Raw genomic sequence first — 8692 nt, forward strand, 5'->3', positions numbered from 1 at the left:
ATTTATTTTTATAAAAAAAATTAAATTTATTTCTAAAGAATTTTATTTTATTCTATTTTTTTTTATTAAAATCAATTCTTTTTTTTTAAATAAAAAGAAATTGAATTTTTTTAAATCAAAATCTTTTTTCTTTTTTTTTTTTTAAATTAAAATTTTATTCTAACCCTAAAAAAACTTAGGATTTTTATTGATTTAAGATGATTTTTTTAAGCAAATGGAGACAAGTATATTGCTACCCTGAAAACATTTATAAACATGCTACTTTCTGATCCTCGAGATCGTACAAAGACGCAGGAGGAGAGCATACTTATTCGAAACATAAAATATGATCCTACAAACTATTACGTGTAATTAAATTTCCAGTGTAACCATTCACGCAATAGTAGTAAAAATATATTCATTTTCAATTTCGCAATTTTAAAATGAAAATATACAAGGATGATCGAATCTAGTTTTTGTGAGTATGATCTAATGAAATAAAAACAAAATCGATCTAACCTTGTACTTGTTTGAAACCATCAAAACCACTTGTCGATAAGGCTTTCATAGGCGTGATTTCCATTCTCATTCAGATCATGCTGCAACTTCTCTTCGTCCTCTTCATTTTCCTGTTCAAATAATTGTTCATCGTTAGATATACAGGATGATTCTTCAAATGTTAATTCATTGTTTTCTTCTAAAGGAGTAGTTAAGCTTTTGGCTGCTGTCAAGATCTCTTCTTCGCAAGAAGAGGAGATCCTAACATTTGCTAGGATCTGAGCGAGTTGTTCCAAACTTATACTCATCGTTTTTCCATATATACATATGGATCTTTATTGTGTTTTTGTTTTTTTTTTTAGTGAATGGGGGGTTTTCTTATTTGTGTTCTATTTCTATGTTTTCTATATGAGAATAAAATTAAATGAAAATTCCTAAATGCAACTAACCCTAAATGATCCTAAATAAAAATTGTTCCTAAACAATCTTCTTAACTAGCTTACATCTAAGTTTGCTTCCCCGGCAACGGCGCCAAAATGTTGGGCGATTTAGTTGTCTGCTAAATCCTTGTCATTTAAATTATCAATCCGGGGAATCGTAAACTTAGAAGCAAACCAATATATATGGGACCTTAGATGAAACAGGTGTAAGAAGTGTGTTTAGAATGGAAATGCATATTACAAATCTAAACTATTAGATCTATTTTATGAAAGCATAAAAACTATGTTTGATCAATGGAATTATTTTACTTTAGAAGATAGAGAAGAGTCTCTTGTTCAAGAGTCCTGGTTGTCCTTCTACCATCTTTCTATAATAACATTGCCAAACACCTAAGAAAGCAGGAAATAAAGCATGCAAATGAAAGCAAGTAAATATTGTTTTCAGTTCAGTTCTTAATGGAGAAGAGTCTCCTAACTTAGGAGAACTTGATTTCTCTAGATACTGAAAGGGAATCAATATTCACATAAATGTAATCTAAGAAAGCATAAGAGAAAGTAAATCTTATTTCAATTTAATCTAGCTTATGGAGAAGAGACTCCTAACTTAGGAGTTCCTGGTTGTCCTTCCCACATCAAAACTAGCTACTGAAAGGAGATCAACCTTCACACAACAAAACATAGCCATATCATGAATTCATATTGAAATTATCTACAATTATTTACAACAAAGAAATAAGATGAACATTAGAATTGAAATTAGTATATTCACAACATTATTCTACAACAAAGTGTACTTATCTCAGTATGGGGATCCTTCCATTCCTCAATGAGCACACATGAACAATTATCACACCTTAAGAATCAAACAACACTCATAACTCATGATTTGGAGAAAATGATATTATTCATGTTGAATGAACAATCATAAATTTGGTGCTAATGAATAACTGATAATTGTTTTCTCTCCCTCCTCCTCCTTCATTACATGATTTGGAGGATGCTCCTCTTATTTATACATGAATTAGGGATATCTACTCAATAAATGTAGATCCCTTAAATATCTACTAGACCCACGCTTGTCTCAACTTATCCCTGAATACTAGTACAAATCCCATGACACATCAAAATCTCCATGATCTTTCTCCTTGGAATATGGTCCACCTCTTGAGTTGAAATTCGAATTTGATATTGGGAGGCCATATAAGGGTGCCTTGGAAGCTTCCAAATGATCTACACATGTCACCAAACTCAAGCCACTTTTAGGTATAAGCAAATACATGTCATTTCTCTAACTTTTAATCATAAATTCACTCTAAATACATGAAATTAATAACTTTGGAAAATGAGAATATAAACTCATATGGTAATGGAAATATAGGGTTATGTAATGATAATATGGTGAAATGAGATGACAAAATGAGGATAAAAGGTGAAAATGGAGTGAAAATTAAGGTTAATTTGGAGGCCCAACAATGGGCTCGGGCGGAGCCCAGCAAAAACCACTTATCACCTATGGCCCACCCGAAATCCCACTCATTTCGTGGTTTCCCTTTGTATTTGAAAAATACATTAAAACACTGAAAACATCACAAAATGGCTTTATGGCAGACTTGAAATGTTATGCAACTGCATTTACAAACCCTTTCGAGTCTAGTTTCATTGCATTGGCACATTCCCTTTGCTTTTCATTTATTAAAAAAAGCGTGAAAATACATAGAAAAACGTTGTTTTACGGAACTCAATATATATTAAATTTGGTTCATAATTCTGTCGGGTCTTGCCATCGCATTGCACATATATATATATATATATATATATATATATATATATATATATATCTCCGCTCTGTTGTACTGCTCCGACATGATATTGCGATGCAATTATATCGCGATCGCATAGTCCCGGGTCGTTGGTAAGCACCCCCGTGTGTTTCTTCGACGTGATATCGTGGGTTAACCTGGGTCGACGATCTGCGCGCTTGATCGATGGTCCTCTTTGACTGTGTTGATCGTTGCCACAATATTTATGTGGAAGCCTTTGATAGCCTCTGCTGATTGCGATATGCCGATCGGATCTGGACTGTTGATCGGCCAGATCTGACGGCTCCTATGCATCACTGTCCAAGCTGCCGATAGCTCTTTTTTTGGTCATTTCTTCGTGTTTTTCACTCCCGATAGCGTTATCCGCCATTTCTAAGAGTTCTTATTTTGCGATAGTTTTGATATTTAAAAGACTTAGAGGGTGTTTAGCATCCTTTTTGGATCACGCCTTCCCACTGAAAAAGATTTTGGACCACCAAAAGTTGGTTTTCAAACATCGATTAAGTGAGGATACAGCTTCCCCACTTGTCCAATTTCCATCCATTGTGCACTGTTTGGTTTTGAACCTTTGAGTCCAATTCTGAGGTACTCAATATCCCCTCTGCACGTAGTTCTCACCTTCCTGTCTAGAGCTGTATCTTCCTGCAACTCATTGAGATATTAAGGCAAAAGATCATCAATAGAAGGCAACTGACTTTGCTCTTTGGGATCTTCAATTAATGAAGGTTCAAACAATCTCAAATTTTCTTCATTAACCACTGAATAGATGTGCATGTAAGCTGGCAAATCAAGGCGAAAGCGTTCTCACCAATTTTCTCAAGTATCTTGAAAGGCTCATACCTTATTGGCTTCAGCTTCTTACCTTCACCTTACATTCTATATTTGCTAATGTACAGCTAGACTTGATCACCAACTTGGAAGCTATGTTCAATTCGATGCTTATCATGCCTTGCCTTATACTTGGCCTGGCTCTGTTACAGTTGTTCCTGCACTACCTGGTGAATTTCTTGGATATGTTCAATGAACTTGGTTGCTTTGTCCACATCGCTGTGTCCATCAACTGTTATGTCTTTTCCAAAGACAAAATTCAAGGGAGACTTTGGTGCAAAACCAAAACAAGTCTCAAAAGGAGACCTTTGTGTAGAAAAGTGCTTAGCACAGTTGTAAGCATGTTGCACATAACACAAATGTTCATCCCAAAGTTTGGGATGCTTGCTGTAATAGCCCTTGAGCAACTGGATCACTATCCTGTTGACCACCTCTGTTTGGCCATCTGTTTGTGGATGAAAGGTTGTGCTCTTCTTCAGTCTAGTGTCCATCAATTCCCACAGACTTGACCAAAACTTCCCAACAAATTGGGAATCTTGATCAAATACAATGGAAGTGGGTAAACAATGTAAACTTTGAAACGGGAACTGTAAACTGAAAACGAGAACTCTAGCCAAAAAACCCCTTAAAAACATCAAAAACAGTGCTAAAAACAAAAAGTGTTGATGCTGGAATAACACCTTTTTTTTTCTAGGGTAAATTTTGAGCGTGTTTTAAAAATGGCGGTGAAAACCAATTTTTTATGCAAAAATTGTCCCAAAAATGCCCTCAAAACAAAAAGTGTTAACGTTGGAATAACACTTTTTTTTTCCCTTTTTTTTTCAAGGGTAATATTTCAACATTTCGAAATAATAGCGTAAAATATTTTATCATGACCCTGAAAAAGATTAAAATTTCAAACAAATAATGAAGACATAAAATAAAATTAAAAATAAAAAAATTAAAACAATGAAAAAACACAAAACAAATTTTTTTTAAAAATTAACAAAACATAAATTCAAGCATATACTAAAAAAATAAAAATAAAAAAAAAATCAATCATAAAAATGTAAAAAAAAACTAAATTAAAAAAACTAAAAAACAGTTAAAAATTATAAACAAATAAATAATAAAAAAAAAAACATATTTAAAAAAATGGGAAAAAAAATAATAATAAAAAATATCAAAAATCTGTAAACAATAAAAAACATTGTCAAAAGAAAAGAAAAGAAACTATATATATATATATATATATATATATATATATGGAAAATAAAAAAAAAATTATATAAACTATAAAATTTAGGTAAAAAAAAAAAACACATGATCAAAAAACTAAAAAAAAATGAAAATTAAAAACAAACTAAATTTTATAAAAACATAGAAAATTAACAAAAATAAAAACTGTTAAAACAAACTATATATATATATATATATATAGAAAATCCACAAAATTAAAAATAAAAAACTAGTAAAATTAACATTATAAACATTTAAAAAAAACTAAAAAAATAACAATACACTGAAATTAAAACAAAACAAAAAAACCAAAAAATTAAAAAAAATTTAAAAATATGTCTTTTCAAATTTAAAAAAAAAACCAAAAAATTTAAAATTTTTAAAGAAACATTTATTTCTCTATTTAAAAAAAAAAATTAATTTTTTTTTAATACATATCGTTTTTTTAATTAAAAAAAGTATATATTAATTTTTTTAAAAATTAATTCATAAACCAATTTGAGCTTTTTATTATTATTTAAAAAAACAATGATTGAAAAATTTATTTCAAAAAAAAAAACAAAAAACAAAAATAAAAATTAAAAACAAAAATTTATTTTCGAAAACAAAAATTTATTTTTAAAAACAAAAATTTATTATTATTTTTTTAAATTATTAAAAGCAAAATTTTTATTTTCCCCTCGGGCGGCCCGCGGCGGCGCGGCCCAGGGCGGAGGGCCTGCATGCAGGCCTCCGCCCTGGGCCGCGCCACCGCGGGCCGCCCGGTGGGCGGAGGGTCGATTCTGGGGAATCGACCCTCCGCCCACCGGGCGGCCCGCGGCAGCGCGGCCTAGGGCGGAGGCCTGCGTGCAGGCCCTTTGCCTTGGGCCGCGCCGCCGCGGGCCGCCTGAGGGGCAATTTTTTTTTTTTTTTTTTTTTAATAAAAAAAAAAAAAAATTTAAAAAAAATAATAATAAATTTTTGTTTTTAAAAATAAATTTTTGTTTTTAAAAATAAATTTTTGTTTTCGAAAATAAATTTTTGTTTTTAATTTTTATTTTTGTTTTTTTTTTTTTAATAAATTTTTTGATCCTTGTTTTTTAATAAATATTAAAATAAACAACAAAAATCGTGTTAAAAAAAAAATAAAAAATTTAATAATTTTTTTTTTTTAAATAATAAAAAAAACAAATTTGTTTATAAATATGAAATTTGTATAAAATTTTTTATATTTTTTTTGGCGTGTTTTAAATTTAAAAAAAAAAAAAAAAACTAATTTTAAAAAATTTTAAATTTTCTTCAATTTTTTTTTTTAAATCAATTTTGTTTTTATTTTTTAAATAGAAAATACATAATTCTTGGAAATTTTAATTTTTTATTTTAAATACATGCTTTTTTATTTTTTTTTGTTGTTTTTAAACATATATTTCTAAAATTTCTATATTTTTATGGTTTTTTTTGTAAATTTCAATGTATTTTTGTTTTTTTAGTTTTTTTTCTTAAATATTTTTAATGTTAATTTTACTAGTTTTTTTATTTTTATTGTTGTTAATTTTCTATTTTTTTTAAATCTAGTTTGTTTTCATTTATTTTTTATTTTTTTCTTCTTGTTTTTATTAATGTTTTTTTATTTTTTCTATTTTGACTTACTTAATTTTATATATATATATTTTTTTAAATTATGTTTTTTTTTTTGCCAAATTCTTTTATAGTTTATGAAATAATTTTTTTTTTATTAACATTTTATTTTGTCTTATTATATATATATATATTTTTATATGACTTTCTTGAAGTAATCAACATTTAAAAAAATAAAAATAAAACAACTTAAAAATTATTTAAGTAATCATAATTAAAAAAAAAAAAAAAAAATGGACATAATAAATTTTAAAATGTGAAAAATAAGTCCTCTAAGAAAAAAAGTATGATGTATAACGACGTTTCAAAATCAACATAAAAATCACTAACATTTAAAAACGAATATTTATATTTGATACATGAGAATATTTAAATTGTAAAAAATATGCTCCAAAAAATAATTATTGTATTCTGCATCACCACTTTTTAAAATCGGGTTATGTTTTTACCACCTCTATAAAACGGGTAATCGTATCGGTTATTTAAGGTTATTTAAAGTGCCAAAAACTATGTTCTAAAAAAATATGTGTATTCTGCATCGCCCCTTTTTAAAATCGAGTCATGTTTTTACTACCTCTATGAAACGGGTAATCGTATCGGTTATTTAAGGTTATTTAAAGTGCCAAAAACTATGTTCTAAAAAAAATATGTGTATTCTGCATCGCCCCTTTTTAAAATCAAGTCATGTTTTTAGTACCTCTATGAAACGGGTAATCGTATCGGTTATTTAAGGTTATTTAAAGTGCCAAAAACTATGTTCTAAAAAAATAATATGTGTATTCTGCATCGCCCCTTTTCAAAATCGGGTCAATTTTTTGCTATCTCTACGAAATGGGTAACAGTATCAGTTCCTGTTTCAAAGTTTACATTGTTGGTAACCCAAAATGAACCCAGACATGCTGAAAGAACAACTTTGTTTTTTGTTCAACTGTAATCTGCTTGATACAAGGTATTAAAATACACATTTTGTCGAACCTGTCCACAATAACATATAAATAGTCATGACCTTATCTAGAATTTGGTAATCCCCCAACAAAGTCCATGGAAACACTTTCCCAAGGACGAGAAGGAACTGGAAGGGGAGTGTACAAGCCTAATTTTCTATTGCTAGGCTTGCTTTTAGCACACATGGTACACCCTTTAATATATCTAGAAATTGTTTCATGCATTCTTGGCCAATAACAAAACCTTTGCAGCTGTGCAACTGTTTTACTTACACCAAAATGCCCTGATATAAGAGAAGTATGTGCTTCTCAGATTCTGTTAACTCTTTCAGTTTGAGGAATGCATAACTTTCCCAAATGATACAATATTTGGTCCTTAACATAATAATCCAATTCTTCTACTTGTTTGCCATGACTTAAAGTTGCATATACATCTTTAAAATCTACATCTTGAGCATATTGTTCAATGTAGCTTTCATGCATTACTGAGTTATTCTTAAGCATAGTAGATGCATTTATGATTGGTCTAGACAACATATCTACAACTTTATTATGTAGCCCTTCTTATATCTAATGACTAGATGAAATTGCTGTAGAAAACCCATCCACCTATAGTGTCTTGATTGCTGCAATTTAGTTTGTGAGTGCAAATATTGAAGTGGTTGATGATCAGTATGTATAATTGTTTCTTTGCCCATTAAGTAATGTTTCCACTTTTCACACTATGTACTAATGTATACAATTCTTTATCATATGTGGGATAATTAACTACTATAGAATTAAATGTCTCATAATGCTAACATATGGGTTTACCATGTTGCATCAACACTGCTCCCATGGCATAATCATTAGCATCTGTTTCAACCTCAAATGGTCGTTGAAGATCTGGCAGTGCTAGTACTGGTGTTGTACTGATTTTTTCTTTCAAGGTGTCGAAGGCTTTCTGTTGTTTTCCTCCCCACTGAAACAGCTTTTTCAATCCTGTTAAAGCATGTAAGGGAGTTGCAATCAAGGAAAAGTTAGCAATAAACTTTCTCCAATATTGTGCTGCTCCTTGGAAGCTCCTAACTTCTGTAGCGGATTTGGGTTTAGGCCAGTTCACAATGACTTCAACCTTAGAGGGATCTATCTTCAATTCACCACCCCCTACAATATGACCCAAATAATTTAAAGATGTTTTGCCAAATTCACATTTTGATAACTTAACATAGAGATTTTCTCTTTTCAAAACATCTATAGTCTGCGTTACGTGCTTCAAATGTTCTTCCCATGTTTTACTAAAAACAAGAATGTCATCTAAATATACAATTATAAAATCATCAATAAAAGGCCTGAGTACATCATTCAT

Source organism: Pinus tabuliformis, chromosome 3_1 (genome assembly GCF_031772625.1).
Source record: "Pinus tabuliformis cultivar Carrire ecotype Pingquan chromosome 3_1, CPIR1, whole genome shotgun sequence".
NCBI lineage: Eukaryota > Viridiplantae > Streptophyta > Pinopsida > Pinales > Pinaceae > Pinus > Pinus tabuliformis.